Below are 24,098 nucleotides of genomic sequence, written 5' to 3' on the forward strand. Positions count from 1 at the left end.
TTGAGACCTCCTTAGCCCTCAGCTTCCGTGCTGAATTTTGCTTATTCCCCTCAGTTTCCCTAGTTTCTTGGACCTCTCTAGACTCTCTATTAAGGGCATTTAAATGGTCATTGGATAAACATATGGATGATAATGGAATAGTGTAGATGGGCTTTAGATTGGTTTCACAGGTCAGCGCAACATCGAGGGCCGAAGGGCCTGTACTGCGCTGTAATGTTCTATGTTCTATGTAAACCTACACTTCTTTGGACACTTGGGGTAATTTAGCATGACTAATCCACCCAACCTGTACTTCTTTGGACGGTGGGAGGAAACCAGAGCACCCAGAGGAAACCCACGCAGAAACAGGGATAAAGTGCAAGATCACCGGAATTGAACCCAGGTCCCTGGCGCAGTACAAATGGTTCAGTCATTACCAAATAAAAAGATTCACACCTTGCATCGGTAAACTTCAGATGACCCTCACCATTATTAGCCCTGTACCTAACTTACCCTGCAAGTAAGCAGTCAGTCAAGATGACCATAGGATGCTTTCCCCTTTGAGGGGGAGAGCTGACTGGTGGTGATTTAACCTGAGCGTCACCACACCTCAGGCAAGGGGCAAGGTTGAGAAGGCGGGGCCTTCATGAATAACTTCAGCCGGTACTGCAATTGCACCCGTGCTGTTGGCCTCCCTCTGCATCACAAACCAGTTGTCCAGCCAAGTATATCTTGACTAAAAGAACCACCACACATTCTCCAGTGAGTCCCTTAACCCTTACTTTGGTATTCATTCTGCTTTCAAGTGGAAAATCCCCATCTCCTACCATGACTAAAGTTTGCAGCCAGTTGGTACCCTGTGAATACCGATCTTCTTTTCTGGATTTATAGAAAATGGTTATTTTCCGTTTCAGCAAAAAAATCCTGGCAGACATTTGGGTTGGTTGTTGTAACATTTGAAACAAGATTCAACTTCCATGGCCACAGTATGTGTTTAACCATAGAGCCCCCTGTTGGTCAACCCTGTTAATGTTAACAGTCCATCTTCACATGACCAGGCTTATCACATGGAAGCAATTTGTACAAGCTCATTCCTGGTTTCTTTTAAAAGTTGGAGAGCAGTCTGTCCATCCTCCTCCAACGTCTTTCTCTTGGAGCTTTTTTCCTCTGCCCTTTCACCACTATCCAATTTTCCATTGTTTCCTTCCCGGACCTCCAGAGATTATTTGGGAAAAGTTCTCCTGCATTAAAAGGTCTGTCTGTGGGTCAGCGCATAATCATCTGCCACGACAGCAGTGTTTCTCACCCGTGTTGCTGTTTGTTATTTGATATAGGGCCTTATTTTAAGATGGATGCTGTATTTAAATTCCTCCAGTAAATTTATTTTGGGTCGGTTTTCCTAAGTAATTTCAGGAATCCCTCAGCAATCGGGGCAGAATGGTGGTGAGTGGTTAGCATTGCTGCCTCACAACGCCGAGGTCCCAGGTTCGATCTCGGCTCTGGGACACTGTCCGTGTGGAGTTTGCACATTCACCCCGTGTTTGCGTGGGTTTTGCCCCCACAACCCAAAGATGTGCGGGGTAGGTGGATTGGCCACGCTAAATTGCCCCTTAATTGGAAAAAATTAATTGGGTCAACTAAATTTATTTTTAAAAAAGGAATCCCTCAGCAATCAAAAGCCACAAATTCAAGGTAGGCCAGAGCAAGCTGTTTTCGGGAGATTCTGAATTTCTGATAGTAACCCTCCAGTAACTACTATGCAGGCATTTAGAATAGCAGTTTTTCCCTGATTATAATCCAGAGAGCATTCTTCGAAGAACAGGGAATAAGCTTTGAAAGTACTTCTAAATAATTGCAGCACAGTAGCACAGTGGGGGGCAGCATGGTAGCACAGTGGTTAGTACAGTTGCTTCACAGCTCCAGGGTCTCAGGTTCGAATCTGGCTTGGGTCACTGTCTGCACGTGCTGAGTCTCCACGTTCTCGAGACTTCCGGTGATGGTGGGCGGGAGGCGGCCGCACAATGGAGAGCCCCCGCTCGGGAACGGCAATTTTGGGGCTTTAAGCCCGGTCCCAGGGTCCACGGAGACGGCAGAAGCAGGGAGAAGGCACGGAGGAGGCACTGAGAAGACACAGGAGGAAACAAAAACCCAAAGAAAAATGTCGAGGGTGAGCAAAAAAACGGCCGGAAAAAAACCAACTAGAGGTCCGTCGGGGAGTGGAAAGGTCACCAGGAAAAATGGAGGCTGGAGCACTAGGGAAGGCCGCACTCCTTACGGCTGAAGAAATAACCAAGGTGATGGCTGCGGAATTTGAAAAGCAGTTGGCGCAGATTGCGAAATGCATGGAGACGGTGAGGAAGGAGATGAGGGAGATTTTGAGTGTGCTGGTGGAGGAGGCGGTTTCCCCGGTGAGGACGGAGGTGGCGAGCGCAGTGGCGGAGGTGCGAGAGCAAGGGGAGGCACTGAAGGAAGTGGAGGAGACGGTATTGCAGCACGGTGATCAACTTGCCTCGATGGGGAAAGAGATGCGGAAGGTGATGGATACTAACAAGGATCTGCGAGGAAAAATGGAAGACCTGTAAAATAGATCCAGGCGACAGAACTTGAGGATTGTGGGGCTGCCCGAAGGAGTTGAAGGACCGAAGCCGACTGAGTATTTTGCCGCGATGCTGGCAAAACTACTGGGGGAGGGGGAGGACCCCTCCCGATATGAACTGGATCGGGCTCATCGGTCGTGGAGGCCTGTCCCAAAGGCGAGTGAGCCGCCAAGGGCAGTGACTCTGTGCTTCCGTAGGTACAGGGTGAAGGAGAAGGTCATGAGCTGGGCCAAGCAGAAGCGGGTGGTGCAGTGGGCTGGAGCTAGTATACGTGTATACCAGGACTTTACGGTGGAGCTGGCAAGGAGGCGGGCTGCCTTCAACCGGGTGAAGAGGGCACTGTACATTAGCAAGGTGCGGTGCGGCATTGTATATCCAGTGAAGCTGAGGGTGACTTACAAGCTCAGGGCCTTTTATTTTGGTACGGCGGAAGCAGCGGAGGAGTTTGCGAAAGCAGAAGGACTGTGGCAGAACTGACAAATTGAGGAATGGCCATGTGCCAATGTAACCTCATGACTGTATTTTCTTCTTTTTTGTATCACTGCGCACGGGTGTAGAGATTAAAGGAGCCAAGGTGGTATAAACTTGGACAAGGGAAGGGACGGGACTTTCACTCGAAATGAGAGTTCTTTGGGGTGTAGGTAGATATGTGGGGTTTGTGTGCTAAAAGGGGATCTTTGGGCTTTCCTGGGGCCGGGCAAGTGGGAAAGGGACCCGGGCGGGGGCCTCCACGCTGGCCGGTTTAAGCCGGCCAGTGAACGGGAGTGAGGTGGGGGGAGGGGCTGCGGCCATCGGAGCCTGGCAGAACAGGGTCCGAGTGGTCTAGTTGGGGTGGAAAGTTGGGGGGGAAGGAACCGAGGGTAGGGGGAGGAGTTTTACAAGAGGCAGTGGACGGGAGGAGCTGGAGACCTGGGGTGGGGGGTGGGAGCTGTGTAAGATGAAGGGTGACTACGGGTAATCCCTGATTCCTTTTTGTCATTTGTTTATGTAAACATGCGGGTTGAGGTTTGGGGGTTGGTGGGTAGATGGGATCGTTGTTGTTATTATGGGGACTGACATATCTTGCTGATTATTGTTTATTGTTGATGGATGTAAGTGTGGGAGAAAATGTGAAAATGGAGGAGAATTTTAAAAAGGTTTTTTAAAAAAAAGAGTCTGCACGTTCTCCCCGTGCCGGGGTTTTCTCCCACAGTCCAAAGATGTGCAGGTTAGGTGGATTGGTCATGAATTGCCCTGAGTGTCCAAAAAAGGTACTGGGTTACAGGGCTGGGGTGGAGATGTGGGCTTGGGTGGGGTGCTCCTTCCAAGGGACGATGCAGACTCGATGGGCCGAATGGCCTCCTTCTGCACTGTAAATTCTATGATTCTATGAATTCACCCTGTAAAGAGTAGGGTCTCTGATTCATTTGGTCATTTTGCTCCTTTTGCAATTTTCTCAAAGGAAAAGAAGTACGATTCGACTTCCTCTCCATTAAATTTGGGCGCTAGCTGTAAATGTTTCAGAAAATCAAAGCTTTGCTCTGAATCCGAATCTCCAGTGGCACCCACACAATCCAATTTCACTTTCTCTTTATCCAACACAAATTGCCGATTTCCCTCTCCCACTGTATTTTCTCTCCTTTTCTCTTTTCCTTTCCTCTCTTGGCACCTTTCCCCTTTGGAACTGTAATTCCATCTTTCTTATGACAATTACCCCCTCCATTTGGATCCCATGCTAATTTGTCAATTTCTAGGTTTGCTCTTCTTTTTTAAAAAATATATTTTATTCAAGGTTTTTTGGCCAAACATAACAGTACATGGTTTTTCTTTTAAACAACAATAAAACAATATAAATAACAGTGGCCAGTTTTAAACAAATAAATGAATAATATATAAACAAAAACAAAAACTAAATGGCAACTGCCTTATCAAAAATAGTTACTCTCCAAAGATACAATCCAACAGTCCAATATACATTACCTAAAACAAATGCCTATACGTATACAATGACATCCCTGAGAGCCCGCCCGGGTCCTCCGCCCCCCCCCCCCGGGTTGCTGCTGTTGCCTTCTTTCTTTTCCATTCCCTCTATCGTTCTGTGAGGTAGTTGACGAACGGTTGCCACTGCCTGGTGAACCCTTGAGCCGAACCCCTGAATACGAACTTGATCCGTTCTAACTTTATAAACCCTGCCATGTCGTTTATCCAGGTCTCCATGCCCGGGGGTTTGGCTTCCTTCCACATAAGCAATATCCTGCGCCGGGCTACTAGGGACGCAAAGGCCAAAACATCAGCCTCTTTCGCCTCCTGCACTCCCGGCTCTTCTGCAACCCCGAATATAGCCAACTCCCAGCTTGGCTCGACCCGGACCCCCACCACCTTCGAAAGCACCTTCGCCACCCCCACCCAGAACCCCTGTAGTGCCGGACATGACCAGAACATGTGGGTGTGGTTCGCTGGGCTTCTCGACCATCTCCCACACCTATCCTCTACCCCGAAAAATTTACTGAGCCGTGCTCCAGTCATATGCGCCCTGTGTAAAACCTTGAATTGTATCAGGCTTAGCCTGGCACACGAGGACGACGAGTTTACCCTACGTAGGGCATCAGCCCATAGCCCCTCCTCAATCTCTTCCCCCAGCTCTTCTTCCCATTTCCCCTTCAGCTCATCCACCATGATCTCCGCCTCGTCCCTCATTTCCCTGTATATATCCGACACCCTACCATCCCCCACCCATATCTCTGAGATCACTCTATCTTGCACCTCCTGCGTCGGAAGCTGCGGGAATTCCCTCACCTGTTGCCTCGCAAACGCCCTCAGTTGCATATTCCTAAACGCATTCCCTTGGGGCAACCCATACTTTTCCGTCAGCGCTCCCAAACTTGCAAACGTCCCATCCAAGAACAGATCTCTCAGTTGTATTACCCCAGCTCTTTGCCGTACTCCAAATCCTCCAGCCATTCTCCCCGGAACAAACCTATGGTTATTTCTTATCGGGGACCGCACCAAGGCACCCGTCCCTCCCCTATGCCGTCTCCACTGCCCCCAAATTTTAGTGTTGCAACCACCACTGGGCTTGTGGTGTATTTCTTCGGTGAGAACGGCAACGGTGCCGTCACCATTGCTTGTAGGCTGGTCCCCTTGCAGGACGCCCTCTCCAATCTCTTCCACGCCGCTCTCTCCCCTTCTCCCATCCACTTACACACCATTGAGATATTGGCGGCCCAGTAATAATCGTTTAGGCTCGGTAGTGCCAGCCCCCACCTATCTCTACTACGCTGCAAGAACCCCCTCCTCACTCTCGGGGTCTTCCCGGCCCACACAAAACTCATAATACTTTTCTCAATTCTCTTAAAAAAAGCCTTCGTGACCATCACCGGGAGGCACTGGAACACAAAGAGGAATCTCGGGAGAACCACCATTTTAACCACCTGCACCCTACCTGCCAGTGACAGGGACACCATGTCCCATCTCTTGAAATCCTCCTCCACCTGTTCCACCAATCGTGGAAGGTGTAAGGTTCCCCAATTCTTGGCTATCTGAATCCCCAAGTACCGGAAGTCTCTTGTTACCTTCCTCAGCGGTAAATCCTCTATTTCCCTGCTCTGCTCCCCCGGATGCACCACAAACAACTCACTTTTCCCCATGTTCAATTTATACCCCGAAAAATCCCCAAACTCCCCAAGTATCCGCATTATCCCTGGCAACCCTCCACCGGGTCTGCAACATACAACAAATCATCCGCATACAAAGATACCCGGTGTTCTTCTCCTCCCCGAAACACTCCCCTCCACTTCCTAGAACCCCTCAGTGCTATGGCCAGGGGCTCAATCGCCAGTGCAAACAATAACGGAGACAGGGGACACCCCTGCCTCGTCCCTCTGTGAAGCCAGAAATAATCAGACCCCCATCCATTCGTGACCACACTCGCCATCGGTGCCCTATACAGCAGCTGTACCCATCCGATATACCCATCTCCAAAGCCAAATCTCCTCAGCACCTCCCACAGATAATCCCACTCCACTCTGTCGAATGCTTTCTCAGCATCCATCGCCACCACTATCTCCGCTTCCCCCTCTGGAGGGGGCATCATCATTACCCCTAGCAACCTCCGTATGTTCGTGTTCAGCTGTCTCCCCTTCACAAACCCGGTTTGGTCCTAATGGACCACCCCCGGGACACAGTCCTCTATCCTCATCGCCATCACCTTGGCCAGAATCCTAGCATCCACGTTTAAAAGGGAAATGGGCCTATTGGACCCGCATTGCAGCGGGTCTTTTTCCTTCTTTAGGAGGAGCGATATCGTTGCCTCTGACATAGTCGGGGGCAGCTGCCCCCTTTCCCTAGCCTCATTAAAGGTTCTCGTCAGAAGCGGGGCCAGCAAGTCCATAAACTTCCTATAAAATTCCACCGGGAATCCGTCTGGTCCCGGGGCCTTCCCCGCCTGCATGCTCCCAATCCCTTTCACTACCTCCTCCATCTCAATCTGTGCTCCCAGTCCCGCCCTCTCTTGCTCCTCCACCTTAGGGAATTCCAGCTGATTCAAAAAGCACATCATTCTCTCCTTCCCTTCTGGGGGCTGAGCTCTATATAATTTTTCGTAGAATGCCTTGAACACCCCATTCACTCTCTCCGCTCCCCGCTCCATCTCTCCCTCCTCATCTCTCACCCCCCCTATCTCCCTCGCTGCTCCCCTCTTCCTCAGTTGGTGGGCCAGTAACCGGCTCGCCTTCTCTCCATATTCGTACTGTACACCCTGTGCCCTCCTCCATTGTGCCTCTGCATTACCCGTAGTCAACAAGTCAAATTCTACATGTAGCCTTTGCCTTTCCCTGTACAGTCCCTCCTTCGGTGCCTCCGCATATTGTCTGTTCACCCTCAAAAGTTCTTTCAGCAACCGCTCCCTTTCCCTACCCTCCTGCTTTCCTTTATGTGCCCTGATAGATATCAGCTCCCCTCTAACCACTGCCTTCAATGCCTCCCAGACCACTCCCACCTGAACCTCCCCATTGTCATTAAGCTCCAAGTACCTTTCAATACACCCCCTCACCCTTAAACATACCCCCTCATCCGCCAATAATCCCACGTCCATTCTCCAGGGTGGGTGCTGTTCTTTTTCCTCCCCTATCTCCAGGTCCACCCAATGTGGAGCGTGGTCCGAGATAGCTATAGCCGTGTACTCCGTCCCTGTCACCTTCGGGATCAATGCCCTTCCCAAAACAAAAAAGTCTATCCGTGAATATACTTTATGGACATAGGAGAAAAACGAGAACTCCTTACTCCTAGGCCTGCTAAATCTCCAGGGGTCTACTCCTCCCATCTGCTCCATAAAGTCCTTGAGCACCCTAGCTGCAGCCGGCCTCCTCCCGGTCCTGGACCTCAATCTGTCCAGCCCTGGGTCCAGCACCGTATTAAAGTCTCCCCCCATTACCAACTTTCCCGCCTCTAGGTCCGGGATACGTCCCAACATACGCCTCATAAAATTTGCATCATCCCAGTTCGGGGCATATACGTTCACTAGAACCACCGCCTCCCCTTGCAATCTACCAATCACCATCACGTATCTACCCCCACTATCCGCCACTATGGTCTTTGCCTCAAAAAGTACCCGTTTCCCCACTAATATAGCCACCCCCCTGTTCTTTGCATCTAACCCCGAATGAAGTACCTGCCCCACCCATCCTTTGCGTAGTCTGACCTGGTCTATCAGTTTCAAATGCATCTCCTGCAACATAACCACATCTGCCTTTAATTTCTTTAGGTGTGCGAGTACCCGTGCCCTTTTATTCGGCCCGTTCAGCCCTCTCACATTCCACGTGATCAGCCGGGTTGGGGGGGCTCTTTACTCCCCCCCCTTGTCGACTAGCCATTCCCTTTTTTAATCCAGCTCCTCACCCGGTTCCCACGTACCCGTATCTCCCCCCGACGGTGCCCTCCCGCCTCGACCACCCCACCACGTACCAGCTCCCACTTCTCCCCAGCAGCAGCAACCCAGTTAACCCCCCCACCCGCTAGATCCCTTTCTAGCGTAGTTGCACCCCCCATGTTGCTCCCAGAAGTCAGCAAACTCTGGCTGACCTCGGCTTCCCCCCGTGACCTCGGCCCCCACTGTGCGAGGCCCCCTCCTTCCTGCTTCCCTGATCCCGCCATGATTACCATAGCGCGGGAACAAAGCCCGCGTTTCCCACTTGGCCCCACCCCTAATGACCGGCGCCCACAGTTCCTCATCCTCTCTCCCCCCCCCCTCCCCCACAACATGGTGAAGAGAGAAAAGTTACAGGGTCGCAAGATTAACAACTTGAAAAATCATCCCTTCCCCCTTTTTCCCCCCTTCACCCCACGTAATCACCCCACCACTTTGTCCCAAACGTTCTTTTTCTTGCCCGCCTATTCCAGCTTCTCCTCCACAATAAATGTCCACGCCTCTTCTGCCGCCTCAAAGTAGTGGTGTTTCCCTTGGTGTGTGACCCACAATCTTGCCGGCTGCAACATTCCGAATTTGACCTTCCTTTTGTGAAGCACCGCCTTAGCCCGATTAAAACTTGCCCTCCTTCTCGCCACCTCCGCACTCCAATCTTGATATACGCGGATCACCGCGTTCTCCCACCTACTGCTCCGAGTTTTCTTCGCCCATCTGAGGACCATCTCTCTGTCATTATAGCGGAGAAATCTCACCACTATGGCTCGAGGTATTTCTCCAGCCCTCGGTCTTCGCGCCATAACTCGATAAGCTCCCTCCACCTCCAATGGACCCGTCGGGGCCTCCGACCCCATTAACGAGTGAAGCATCGTGCTCACATATGCCCCGACGTCCACCCCATCTGCACCTTCGGGAAGACCAAGAATCCTTAAATTCTTCCTCCTCGCATTATTCTCCAGCACCTCCAGCCTTTCCACACACCTTTTGTGTTGTGCCTCGTGCATCTCTGTCTTCACCACCAGGCCCTGTATTTCGTCTTCATTTTCAGCGGCCTTTGCCTTCACGACCCGAAGCTCCTGCTCCTGGGTCTTTTGCTCCTCCTTTAGCCCTTCAATCGCCTGTAATATCGGGGCCAACAGCTCCTTCTTCATCTCCTTTTTTAGTTCTTCCACACAGCGCCGCAGGAACTCTTGTTGGTCAGGGCCCCATACTAAATGGTCACCTTCCGACGCCATCTTGCTTTGTGCTTGCCTTCCTTGCTGCTGCTCTAGAGGATCCTCCGCAATCCGGCCGCTTTCCTCTCCTTTTTCCATCCGTGTCCAGGGGGGATTCCCTTCTGGTTACCGCACAGTGTTTTTAGCCGTTAAAATTGCCGTTGGGGCTCCTATTAAGAGCCCAAAAGTCCGTTCCACCGGGAGCTGCCGAAACGTGCGACTTAGCTGGTCATCGCCGCACCCGGAAGTCCTAGGTTTGCTCTTCTTAGTCTCTGGTTCAATTATTAAAGTGGCCAAGCCAGGAGTTGGATATTTTAGTCCTTTTGCTTTTATGATGTGGAGATGCCAGCGTTGGACTGGGGTGAGCACAGTAAGACGTTTTACAACACCAGGTTAAAGTCCAACATCGAAACAAACCTGTTGGACTTTAACCTGGTGTTGTAAAGCTTCTTACTTTTGCTTTTAGGTCACATGCTTACATTTATTTGCTGGACACTTATTAATTCTTCAATAGTTAATGCTTTTAATATAGTTCAAGTATCTCACCACTACAAAGGTTTTAGCTTCAAATGTGGCAATTTAAATAAAACACAGTGAACCAATGAGAAAACCAGCTGATTGACTTTTTTCCTTTTTTTTAATTCAGTTCCAGTAACCAACTTAACCTTCCCATTTCCAATCGGATCGTTGTCAAATTCTTTCAAATTCCAGACTCAACCCCCCCCCCCCAGGCTTTCACAGACGGGAGAGAGATGGTGGAATGACATTTTCCTTTTGCTCCTCACCTCTCATTTGTCCACAACATTTCAGAGGAGATTTTTAAAAAGCGCACTTATTTGTTCCTTTCGTCATAGATACACAGCAGGCTTTTGGGTGTATTTAAATCAGAAGAAATGATTGCCTTTCTTTCAGAAGAAGTTGTGACTGAGTAACTGTTGAGATGAATCTTTGCAGGAGAAGGCAAATTAGTTCTCTCTCACTGCCTGGACTGACTGGTTGTTCTGGCAGGGTTCTATGTATTTTGTTGGAGGAATGGTCCTTGTCCTTTTGATTTCCAAACTGACCTGTCCCTGGCTGGTGCCTGCAGAAATAAGAGTTATTATCCAAAGTCAGTTTCCATTGTGAGACGACATATCCAGTACTTCTATTGTCCATGCAAAGGATTCACAGTTGGAAGCCATTCCTACAAACTGGCACAGTGGTTAGCACTGCTGCCTCACAGCTCCAGGGTCCTGGATTCAATTCCGGCTCCGGATGACTGTGTGGAGTTTGCACTTTTCCATAATTCTGCGTGGGTTTCCTTTGGGTGCTCCAGTTTCCTCCCAAAAATGTGCAGGTTAGGTGGATTGGCCATGCTAAATTGCCACTGAGTATCCAAAAGGTTAGGTGGTGTTACTGGGATAGGGTGGAGGTGTGGGCTTAAGTAGGGTGCTCTTTCCAAGGGCCAGTGCAGGCTCGATGGGCCGAATGGCCTCCTTCTGCACTGTAAATTGCATGATTCTATGAATGAAGGGCGAATGGTGGCTGTTTACACTTGCCTATGCTAAACTGTTTTTTCCACACCTCTCTTTGTCAAGTGTCAGGCATTCAAACATCTTGTCAGTCTAGTGGGGTGGTGAGGGTGGTAGTGGTATTGATTTTGTGTTTCAGTAAATACCCACCCAGTCAATAAGAGTTGTGAATTCATAAGTGGCTTTGCATTTTTTTTAAATGTTTTTCTTGAAGGTTTTCATTTTATACACTGTACAATAGGCAAGGGTATGTGGGTCGGGTACAATAACTCTCCATTGGCATTGGCCCTCCCCTCCCCTCCCCTCCCCTCCCCTACCCCTTCCCCCTTTTCTCCCCATCTCCCCTTTTTGGGTTTTTTCGGATACTTATGTGAAGCTCCTTCCCCTTTCCTCCCCTCTGTCGATTGGCCCTGCCTCTCTCTCCTCCCCTCCTCTTCCCCCCCTACCTCAATCCCATTTTCAGTGTTTCTCTGGAGTCCTGTTCTTCGTGGCCTTGCTCTAGGCCCCTATTATCCATTCTCAAACCTCCCCCTCCTCTCTCCCTGGCCTCCCCCACCTCTGCTCCTCCGTATCTGTTCCCTGCTGTTTTATTAATCCCGTGTGCCCTCCCCTGGCTCTTTTGGCTGTTTGCTTCAAACAGGTCCTGGAACAAGTTGGTAATTGGCCTTCACGTTTTATGGAAGCCTCCTCTGATCCTCAGATGACAAATTTGATTTTCTCCAGTTGGAGAAATTCCGACAGGTGTGCCAGCCAGTCTGCAGCAGTGGGCGGTGCTGCTCGGTCCCCGCCCCCGCGGGATCAACCATACTTACCTTCTGGAGGCGCCCCTTTGTTAGGGGGCCTTCCAAAATTGCCGTGGTCGCCGTATTCACCATGACGCCAGGCACTTGCGCTCCGGGGTTTCCCATTGTCCAGGAACCCCCCCAACATGGCCACCAACTGTATGTACGCCACATGGGTGAGCCCCTGCACTCTGGGTTTTCCTTTGTTTAGGGACACTTCAAAGCGGCTGCTTGCAGTGCTTGCAGTGCCATCTTGTTCCACGTTTCCAAGAACGACCTGCTGAAGCCAGTCTAGATTGCCCCCCCCCCCCCCCCCAGTTTTGTTCCCTCTGCGGATGCTTTACCTCTCCTCTTGCTGCCCCCTCCACCAGTACCCCTCCCCTATTTTTCCTCTGTATTTCCCCCTTTGGAGTTCTGTGCCCCCCCCCCCTCCCCTTTGCCAGGCACTCTCTCCCTGGTGGGAGATGCACCGCGGCCCCCCTCTCACGAAAAGGCCCCCTTTCGCGCGGCCACGTCCAGGGAGGCTGCTAGGGCCCGTGCCTCTGAGAGTCCTAGCGACTCTTTTTCTAAAAGTCTTTGGCGGATTTGGGAGGAGTTCATACCTGCCACAAAAGCATCGCGCATTAACATGTCCGTGTGTTCATTTGCGTTCACCGGCGGGCAGCTGCAGGCCCGTCCCAAAATTAGTAGCGCGGCGTAGAATTCATCTATCGATTCTCCGGGACTTTGCCGTCTCATTGCGAGTTGATAGCGAGCATAGATCTGGTTTACTGGGCGAACATAGAGACTTTTTAGTGCTGCGAACGCCGTCTGGAAATCCTCTGCGTCTTCGATGAGAGAGAAAATCTCCGTGCTTAACCTCGAGTGCAGGACCTGTAGTTTTTGGTCTTCTGTGACCCGGCCGGGGGCCGTTCTGAGGTAGGCCTCGAAACAAGTCTGCCAGTGCTTGAAAGCTGCTGCTGCGTTCACTGCATGGGGGCTGGTCCTCAGGCATTCCGGGATGATCCTGAGCTCCATAGTCCTTTAGTCACGCTTAATAAATTGTAGCGCACAAAGACTCCGAGAGACGAATAGAGTGAAGTCGATGAGGCTTTATTAAGCGTGACTGTTCCCCCGCAGTTCAGTAGTAGACTGGTTCTTATACTCCGCCTTCAGGGCGGAGCTAGAGGTCAACGGCCAACCAGGACCCGGGATCTGTCAGCCAATGACCCCTAATGCATACTACCACAAAGGCGTAAAGGGAAAAACTAGGGCATACCATACTGAAAAAGTAGTGGTAAGCTGGAGGATTGGGAGAACTTTAAGCTTCAGCAAAAGGCAACTAAAAATAAAATCAAAAGAGCGAAGATGAACTACGAAAGGAAACTAGCAGAAAACATGAACACTGATACTTAAATTTTCTATAAGCATCTGAGGATAAAGAGAATAGCTAAAGTAAATGTTGGCCCTTTAGAGGAAGATACAGGTGAGGTAATAATGAGGAACGCAGAGATGGCAGAGACACTGAACCAATACTTTGTCTCTGTCTTCAGGGTGGAGGATAATAAAAAATTTCCAAACTCTGCAGTTAATGCAGAGACACTTGGTGCAATAACCATCACTGGCAAGACGGTATTGAATAAATTAATGGGATTAAAGTCAGATAAGTCTCCGGGACCAGATGGCCATCTCTCTAGAGTATTAATGGAGGTGGCAGCAGAGACAGTGGATGTATTGATTATGATATTTCAGAATTCCCTGGATTCTGGGAGAGTCCTGGTGGATTGGAAACATGCTAATGTGATGCCCCTATTCAAAAAGGGAGAGAAGCAAAAGGAAACTGTAGACCTGTCAGCTTCACCCAGAGGTGGGGAAGTTGCTGGAATCAATCATTCAGGAGGAGATGACTGAACATTTGGAAAGACAAAGCTCAATCCACCATTTCAGCATGGTTTTAAGTCATGCTTGACAAACTTGCTTGAGTTCTTTGAGGATGTTACCAGCAAGGTGGACAATGGGGGACCTGTAGATGCGGTGCATCTAGACTTCCAGAAGGCTCTTTGTAATATGTTCACGGAGGCAGAAGTCCCTTCACCAGAATTCCTTTTAGTTACAAAACCAACAGCTGAACAACCAAATGCTTTCCGCTTTCTGTCTGCACTGGAGTGCAGAGGATCTGACACTCCCTGTTAAATACAGAGAAAGGGGTTCCCTGATTGGGTCACTAATTGGCCAATCCCAAAAGGCCTGGCCTGAGTCATTACACTCTTGACAAGGGGCTGCATGAAAGACTGATCTAGAAGGTGAGATCACAGGGGATTGGGAGTAGAGTACTAGATTGGATTGAGGATTGATTGACAGAAAGCAGAGGCTCAATCCACAGACCTCAACTGTTTACAATATATACATATAAATGATCTGCAAGCAGGGACAGAGTTTTACCATAGCAGATTTTGTGGGTGATACTAGAATAGGTGAGAAAGGGCAGCACGGGGGCCGAGTGGTTCGCACAGCTGCCTCACGGCGGTTCGATCCCGGCTCTGGTCACTGGCCATGTGGAGTTTGCACATTCTCCCTGTGTTTGCGGGGTTTCGCCCCCACAACCCAAAGATGTGCAGGTAGGTGGATTGGCCACGCTAAATTGCCCCTTAATTGGAAAAAATTAATTGGATACTCTAAATTTAAAAAAAAGAATAGGTGAGAAAGCAGGCAATGAAGAGGAAATAAAGATTTTACAGACAGATATAGATAGGTTCGGAGATTGGGCCAAATTTTGGCAGATGGAGTTTAATGTGGATAAGTGTGAGGTTACCAATTTTGTCAAAAAATAGAAAGGCAAATTATCTTAATGGAAAGCAGATTCAAAATGTGTCTGGGCAGAGGGATCTGCGTGTCTTTGTTCATGAATCGCAGAAACTCGGTATGCAGGTTACACCATATAATTAAAAAGGCAAATGTAATGTTCGCATTTATTGCAAAAGGACTGGAGTTTTAAAGTATAGAAGTGCTGTTGCAGTTGTATCGGGTATTGGTGAAACTACATCTGGAGTATTGTGTCCAATTTTAGTCTCCTTATTTGAGGAAGGATGTGGTGACATTGGAGGCAGTTCAGAGGAGGTTCACCAAATTGATTCTGGGGATGAAAGGGTTGACGTATGAGGAGAGAGTTTGGGCTTATACTCGCAGGAATTTAGAAGGATGAGAGGGGATCTGATTGAGGTATATAAAATACTAAAAGGTACCGACGAAGTAAACGTAGACCAAATGTTCCCCCTTGTGGGGAAATCTAGAACGAGAGGTCAGATATAGGTTGAGAGCCGGTAGTTTTAGAACTGAGATGAGGGAGAACTACTTCATGTAGAGGGTGGTGAATTTATGGATCTCGCTGCCCCATCGTGCGGTGGAGTTTGAATATTTAAATGGTTTCAAGAAGGAGATAGATATATTTCTGATTTTAAAAATGGAGGGATATGGAGAACAGGTCGGGAGGTGGATTTGAGACCAGGAAGAGATCAGCCATGATTGAATGGAGGAGCAGGCCTGAGGGGTTGGATTGCCTACTTTGGCTCCTAATTCCTATGTTCCTATTGTGGTGAATGTATTCACCATAATGCATGACACTGTAACCATTGTATCCACCTAATGTAACCTATGACCTGGAAGTGGTGATACGAGCTGCTTCCAGGTACTGTACTGTAACCTCGGTGGGCTCCGTCTCTGGCTCCGCCCTCACCGGGGCCACATATAACCTGGCCACCTGCGGGTGGCACTCATCTGCACAACCGACTCTGGCTAGGCAAGTTCACGACTAACAAAGCCTCATGTTCACTCGCTCTCTCGGCCTCTTGGTGAATTGAAGGTATATCAATTTATTAGTCGTCGACAGCACAATCGAAGCCGCTCTAAAGCCAGACAGGCTCGAACTCGACGCCCGCATGTCCGAAGCCAAGGGAATATCTGAATATTGGCTTCGATGCTTCGAGGCCTACATCAACTCCTCCACAACGGCTCCCTCGGAGACCCTCAAACTGCGACTTCTCCACGCTCGGGTGAGCCATCAAATCTCGGTAGTGATTGAGAAAGTGGCCACGTACGAGGAGGCGGTCGCAACCCCCAAGGTGCATTTTGTGAAGCCCGTAAACAAGGTGTTTGCTAGATACCTCCTCATTACTCGCCGTCAACGCGCCGGAGAATCGCTGGACGAGTACCTGGAAATCCTGACTCTACTTGCAAGGAACTGCAGCTATCGAGATGTGACGGTGGAGGAGCATATGAACTCACAGATCCGGGACACCTACGTGGCGGGGGTCCGCTCAAACTATATCAGGCAGCGTCTGCCGGAAAACGGGACCTTCGGCCTGCGGGACACGGTAAAGCTAGCTACCTCACTAGAGGTGGCCTACCAGAACCTTAGCGCGTTCCCCGTGGGCCCGACGAACCCCTCGTGGACACTATCGTCGCGGCCCCCATCAGACCCGCCTACGTCGCAGGCTCAGATGGCAGCCCAGCCCGGAGAACCGCAATGCTACTTCTGCGGCCAGGGCCAACACCCCTGGCAGCTTTGCCTAGCCCGCTCAGCGACGTGCAACGACTGCAGGAAAAAGGGGCAGTACGTGAGTCTGTCTGGGCCGGCCCAAGGCCAGAAATCGAAAACGCACCAGGCCCGACCTTTGGACTCGCAGCCCCACAGACCTTGCAATGTGGCTGCGTGCCTGCCCGGAACACCCCCTCAAGATGAGTCATCGGCATCGTGTGAATAGTGGGGGCCGCCATCTTGGCCACCGGCCCCAACACCGGCTGACACGTGCGACTCATGGGGGCTGCCATCTTTGGCGCCGGCCCCGACTGACATGTGCGACCGATGAGGGCAGCCATCTTGGTCACCATCTTCGATTCCGTCCGACACGTGCGAGACATGGGGGCCGCCATCTTGTGACTCCACCAACCACGCAGGCTACCCGCAGCTGGGCGCGGTGACCCTCGACCAGTCGCAGCCGAAACCGCTAAAGAACTCCATGATAGTTGTCCGGGTCAACGGGCACCAGACCCCCTGCCTCTTCGACTCCGGGAGCACGGAGAGCTTTGTCCACCCCAACATGGTAAGGCACTGCCCCCTCCATACCAACCCCACCTCACAAACAATCTCCCTTGCCTCCGGGTCTCATTCGGTCCAGATCCGGGGGTACTGTATCGCTAATCTCGTGATACAGAGCGTGGAGTATATACCCCGCTTTAAGCTCTACGTCCTTCCCCACCTATGCGCCCCCCTACTGCTCGGATTGGATTTTCAGTGTAATCACCGAAGCCTGACCCTACAGTTCAGCAGACCCTTGCCCCCCCTCACAGTATGCAGCCTCGCGACCCTCAAGGTCGCCCACCCTTCACTCTTTGCGAATCTCACTCCTGACTGTAAGCCCATTGCCACCAGGAGCAGGTGGTACAGCTCGCTAGACATGGTATTTATCAAGTCGGAGGTCCAACGACTGTTACATAAGAACTAGAAGCAGGAGTAGCCCATCTGGCCCCTCGAGCCTGATTCAATGAAATCATGGCTGATCTTTTGTGGACTCAGCTCCACTTTCCGGCCCGAAAACCATAACCCTTAATCCCTTTATTCTTCAAAAAACTATCTATCTTTATCTTAAAAACATTTAATGAAGGAGCCTCTACTGCTTCACTGGGCAAGGAATTCCATAGATTCACAACCCTTTGGGTGAAGAAGTTCCTCCTAAACTCAGTCCTAAATCTACTTCCCCTTATTTTGAGGCTATGCCCCCTAGTTCTGCTTTCATCTGCCAGTGGAAACAACCTGCCCGCATCTATCCTATCTATTCCGTTCATAATTTTATATGTTTCTAGAAGATCCCCCCCCATCCTTCTAAATTCCAACGAGTACAGTCCCAGTCTACTCAACCTCTCCTCGTAATCCAAACCCTTCAATTCTGGGATTAACCTAGTGAATCTCCTCTGCACACCCTCCAGTGCCAGTACGTCCTTTCTCAAGTAAGGAGACCAAAGCTGAACACAATACTCCAGGTGTGGCCTCACTAACGCCTTATACAATTGCAGCATAATCTCCCTAGTCTTAAACTCCATCCCCCTAGCAATGAAGGGCAAAATTCCATTTGCCTTCTTAATCATCTGTTGCACCTGTCAACCAACTTTTTGCGACTCATGCACTAGCACACACAGGTCTCCCTGCACAGCAGCATGTTTTAATATTTTATCATTTAAATAATAATCCCTTTTGCTGTTATTCCTACCAAAATGGATAACCTCACATTTGTCAACATTGTATTCCATCTGCCAGACCCTAGCCCATTCACTTTGCCTATCCAAATCCCTCTGCAGACTTCCAGTATCCTCTGCACTTTTTGCTTTACCACACATCTTAGTGTCGTCTGCAATCTTGGACACATTGCCCTTGGTCCCCAACTCCAAATCATCTATATAAATTGCCCAACACTGATCCCTGAGGGACACCACTAGCTACTGATTGCCAACCAGAGAAACACCCATTAATCCCCACTCTTTGCTTTCTATTAATTAACCAATCCTCGATCCATGCTACTACTTTCCCCTTAATGCCATGCATCTTTATCTTATGCAGCAACCTTTTGTGTGGCACCTTGTCAAAGGCTTTCTGGAAATCCAGATATACCACATCCATTGGCTCCCCGTTATCTACCACACTGGTAATGTCCTCAAAAAATTCCACTAAATTGGTTAGGCACGACCTGCCCTTTATGAACCCATGCTGCGTCTGCCCAATGGGACAATTTCCATCCAGATGCCTCGCTATTTCTTCCTTGATGATAGATTCCAGCATCTTCCCTACTACCGAAGTTAAGCTCACTGGCCTATAATTACCCACTTTCTGCCTACCTCCTTTTTTAAACAGTGGTGTCACGTTTGCTAATTTCCAATCCACCGGGACCACCCCAGAGTCTAGTGAATTTTGGTAAATTATCACTAGTGCATTTGCAATTTCCTTAGCTATCTCTTTTAGCACTCTGGGATGCATTCCATCAGGGCCAGGAAACCTGTCTACCTTTAGCCCCATTAGCTTGCCCATCACTACCTCCTTGGTGATAACAATCCTCTCAAGGTTCTCACCTGTCATAGCGTCATTTCCATCAGTCACTGGCATGTTATTTGTGTCTTCCACTGTGAAGACCAACCCAAAAAACCTGTTCAGTTCCTCAGCCATTTCCTCATCTCCCATTATTAAATCTCCCTTCTCATCCTCTAAAGGACCCATATTTACCTTAGCCACTATTTTTTGTTTTATATATTTGTAGAAACTTTTACTGTCTGTTTTTATATTCTGAGCAAGTTTACTCTCATAATCTATCTTACTCTTCTTTATAGCTTTTTTTGGTAGCTTTCTGTTGCCCCCTAAAGATTTCCCAGTCCTCTAGTCTCCCACTAATCTTTGCTACTTTGTATGCTTTTTCTTTCAATTTGATACGCTCCCTTATTTCCTTAGATATCCACGGTCGATTTTCCCTCTTTCTACCGTTCTTCCTTTTTGTTGGTATAAACCTTTGCTGAGCACTGTGAAAAATCGCTTAGAAGGTTCTCCACTGTTCCTCAACTGTTTCACCATAAAGTCTTTGCTCCCAGCCTACCTTAGCTAGTTCTTCTCTCATCCCATTGTAATCTCCTTTGTTTAAAGCACAAAACACTAGTGCTTGATTTTACCTTCTCACCCTCCATCTGTATTTTAAATTCCACCATATTGTGATCGCTCCTTCCGAGAGGATCCCTAACTATGAGATCCTGAATCAATCCTGTCTCATTCCACAGGACCAGATCTAGGACTGCTTGTTCCCTCGTAGGTTCCATTAAATATTGTTCTAGGAAACTATCGCGGATACATTCTATAAACTCCTCCCCAAGGCTGCCTTGACCGACCTGGTTAAACCAATCGACATGTAGATTAAAATCCCCCATGATAACTGCTGTACCATTTCTACATGCATCAGTTATTTCTTTGTTTGTTGCCTGCCCCACCATAATATTACTATTTGGTGGCCTATAGACTACTCCTATCAGTGACTTTTTCGCCTTACTATCCCTGACTTCCACCCAAATGGATTCAACCTTATCCTCCATAGCACCGATGTCATCCCTTACTGTTGCCCGGATGTCATCCTTAAATAACAGAGCTACACCACCTCCCTTACCATCCACTCCGTCCTTCCTAATAGTTTGATACCCTCGGATATTTAACTCCCAGTCGTGACCATCCTTCAACCATGTTTCAGTAATGGCCACTAAATCATAGTCATTCACGATGATTTGCACCATCAACTCATTTACCTTATTCCGAATACTACGAGCATTGAGGTAAAGTACATTTATGTTGAGTGAAGGGATCATAGAGGCCAGCAACAGCCCCTGGAGAGCGCAAGTGGTGGTCGTCCGGACCGGGGAAAAGAACCGGATGGTTGTGGACTACAGCCAGACAATTAACCGGTTCACTCAACTGGATGCGTACCCCTTCCCCCGCATAGCAGAGATGGTCAACCAGATCGCGCAGTACCGTGTGTTCTCCACGGTCGATCTGAAGTCGGCCTACCACCTGCTCCCAATCTGCCCTGAAGAGCGCCACTACACTGCCTTTGAAGCAGCCGGCCGACTCTTCCACTTCCTCAGAGTTCCCTTCGGCGTCACTAATGGGGTCTCGGTGTTTCAGAGAACGATGGACCGAATGGTGGACCAGTACGGTTTGCGGGCGACATACACGTACCTGGACAGTGACCATCTGTGGCCCTGATCAGCAGGACCATGACGTCAACCTCCAGAGGTTCCTCCAGGCTGCCCAATCCCTCAATCTTACAAACAACAAAGAAAAGTGTGTCTTCCGTACTACCCGACTGGCCATCCTCGGCTATGCGTGAAGAACGGAGTCCTAGGGCCCGACCCCGACCGTATGCGCCCCCTCACAGAACTACCCCCCTCCCCACAGCCTCAAGGCCCTAAAGCAATACTTGGGGCTGTTCTCCTACTACGCCCAGTGGGTCCCCAACTACGCGGACAAAGCCCGCCCACTTATTCAAACCACCAGTTTCCCCCTGACGGATGAGGACCACTCGGCCTTCAGCCACATCAAGGCCAACATCACCAAGGCCGCAATGCACGCGGTGGACCAGTCCGTCCCCTTTCAGGTGGAGAGCGATGTGTCAGACGTCGCACTGGCCGCCACCCTCAATCAGGCGGGCAGGCCAGTAGCATTCTTCTCTAGGACCCTCCACGCTTCCGAACTCTGACACTCATCGGTCGAGAAGGAAGCACAAGACATAGTGGAAGCCGTACGGCACTGGAGGCACTACCTAGCCAGTAGGAGGTTCACCCTCGTCACCAATTCGGTCGCCTTCATGTTCGACAACGCACAAGGGGCAAAATAAAAAATGACAAAATCCTGAGGTGGAGGATCGAACTCTCCACCTACAATTACGATATCAAGTATCGTCCTGGGATGGTCAACGAGCCCCCAGATGCCCTGTCCCGCGGCACATGCGCCAGCGGGCAAGATGACTGACTTTGGGCTATCCACAATGACCTCTGTCAACCGGGGGTCACCTGGCTTACCCACTTCATTAAGGCCCACAATCTGCCCTTCTCCACCGAGGAGGCCAAGGCAAGGACCAGGGACTGCCATGTCTGCGCGGAGTGCAAACCGCACTTCTACCGGCCAGACAAGGCCCGCCAGGTAAAGGCCTCCCGGCCCTTTGAACGCCTAAGTATCGATTTCAAAGGGCCCCTCCCCGCCACCAACCATAATATATTTTTCTCACCGTCATCGACGAGTACTCCCGCTTCCCCTTTGCTGTCCCCTGCCCCAACATGACCTTGGCCACTGTAATAAAGGCACTGCACAGCACCTTCACACTGTTCGGTTATCCTGCCGACATCCACAACGACGATCGTTTGTTTATCTTCCCCAGGAAGTCCATCTCCGGGGTCTCGCTTCCATCGTGGCTGTCAACTCTGGGACCTGTCCTTCTCCGAAGGCACATGAGGAGCCATAAGACCGACCAGCTGGTCGAGAGGGTCCAGCTGCTCCACACCAACCTCCAATACGCCTACATCGCGCACCAGATCAGACGGCAAGATACGGTCTCCCTACGAGGCCTGGCACCAGCTGGTTCCCCTGCCAACCCGCCCCCCCAGGTCTCCTGTACTGGCCCACACTGACACTGCCGCCACCCACCAGTCTATCCCCACACCCCGTCTCCGACTCGCCAGACTGAGGCTCCAGATCCAGACACAACGGCCCTGGAGTCACCACCTGCAACAATCGTGCCCGCCGCACCACCAGAGCTGAGGAGGTCGAAGAGAACGATCTGGCCTCCAGAGAGACTGAATATATAATAACCCGTCAACCCCGCTGGAATTGATTTTTTAAACAGGGGGTGAATGTATTCACCATAATGCATGACACTAACCATTGTATCCACCTAATGCAACCTATGACCTGGAAGTGGTGATACAAGCTGCTTCCAGGTACTGTACTGTAACCCCGGTGGGCTCCGTCTCTGGCTCCGCCCTCACCGGGGCCATATATAACCTGGCCACCTGCGGGTGGCACTCATCTGCACAACCGACTCTGGCTAGGCAAGTTCACGACTAATAAAGCCTTATGTTCACTCGCTTTCTCGGCCTCTTGGTGAATTGAAGGTATATCACCTATGTAAAGAATGATTTAGCATGTTGTTATCAGAGGTTGTATGTTAGGAAGATTATCAAATGGTTGAAAATGTTACTCAATGGGAGTGGTTTGAAAAATTATGTGACAAGCATTCTTTATGATTTTAGAAATGATTTACAATAAGAAATATCACAATAAAGACAGGATTAATGTGGATTGTATTACATCTGTTTACTCTGGTCCAATTATCCACCTGCCTCTATCACAGTGATGGGCAACCTTGGCTTGTGAGTGGGCTGCGTGAGTTACCCTCTTTCATCTCAGGTTGCAAGATTTAAATCAGGCTTGTTCACTAACTATAACTCTAGAATAAGATTGAATACATTTAAGGGGCGACGTGGTGGTGGTGCAGTGGTTAGCACTGCTGCCTCATGGCGCCGAGGACCCAGGTTCGATCCTGGCCCCAGGTCACTCCCCATATGGAGTTTGCACATTCTCCCCGTGCCTGCGTGAGTCTCAACCCCACAAACCCAAAGATGTGCAGAGTAGGTAGATTGATTAGCCATAGTAAATTGCCCCTTAATTGGGGGGGGGAAAAAATTGGGCACTCTAAATTTTAAAAAACACACGCTGAATGTTTCATGTTACAGAAAATACTTTATCATTCATATACAAGATTGTCATCAATTTAATTAGTTAAAAACAAAATAATTTACACAAGATGCCGAGGGAGCACACAGCTCTCGCAGTCAATGTTATTTGTAATCAGCACGCACCTCACTTCATGTGTCCTTCACATGGCAACAGTCAACAAAATGTCTCGTGGGCCGCACTCAGAACCCTGATGGGCCGCATGTGGCCCCCAGGCTGCAGGTTGCCCATCACAGCTCTAACAACACTTCATCTGGAACGTACCTTTGACTGTACTGAGACAAGTACTGAGTGAAGGAGTGAACATCTTGGTACCTCTATTACAATGTTCGAATTATTCTCAAGGACTTTCTCAAGACAAAGCTTTGCATGAGATGTTGCTTTATTGCAGTCTGCTTACAATAATCTATTCCTGTCTGGCATAAATTGATTTTGGAACCCACAAAATATTAACTGAATTCATGGCAAGACTTCCTGACCACTGATGATGAAAAGGTGCTAAAGTCTTCTTTGTTTTAAACTTACCTTCATTCATATTGTGGCAATATCTGTGGAGAAAGAGAGTTAACATTCCGAGTCCAACATGACTGTTCTTTGGAGAGTTCTTGTGTTCCAAAGAAGAGCGAGATTGGCCAAGGAATGTTAACTTTATTTCTCTCACCACAGATGCCGCCAGACCTACTACGTATTTCAAGCATTTTCTGTTTTAATTTCAGATTTCCAGCATCTGCAGTATTTCACTTTTATTTATTCACGTTGTGCTCTGTTAAAGACTTACAATTACATGCTAATTTCCATTATTTTTCAAGATTTTCCTCCAATATGGTAC

This window comes from Scyliorhinus torazame, chromosome 8 (genome assembly GCF_047496885.1).
Source record: "Scyliorhinus torazame isolate Kashiwa2021f chromosome 8, sScyTor2.1, whole genome shotgun sequence".
NCBI classification, from domain to species: Eukaryota; Metazoa; Chordata; class Chondrichthyes; order Carcharhiniformes; family Scyliorhinidae; genus Scyliorhinus; species Scyliorhinus torazame.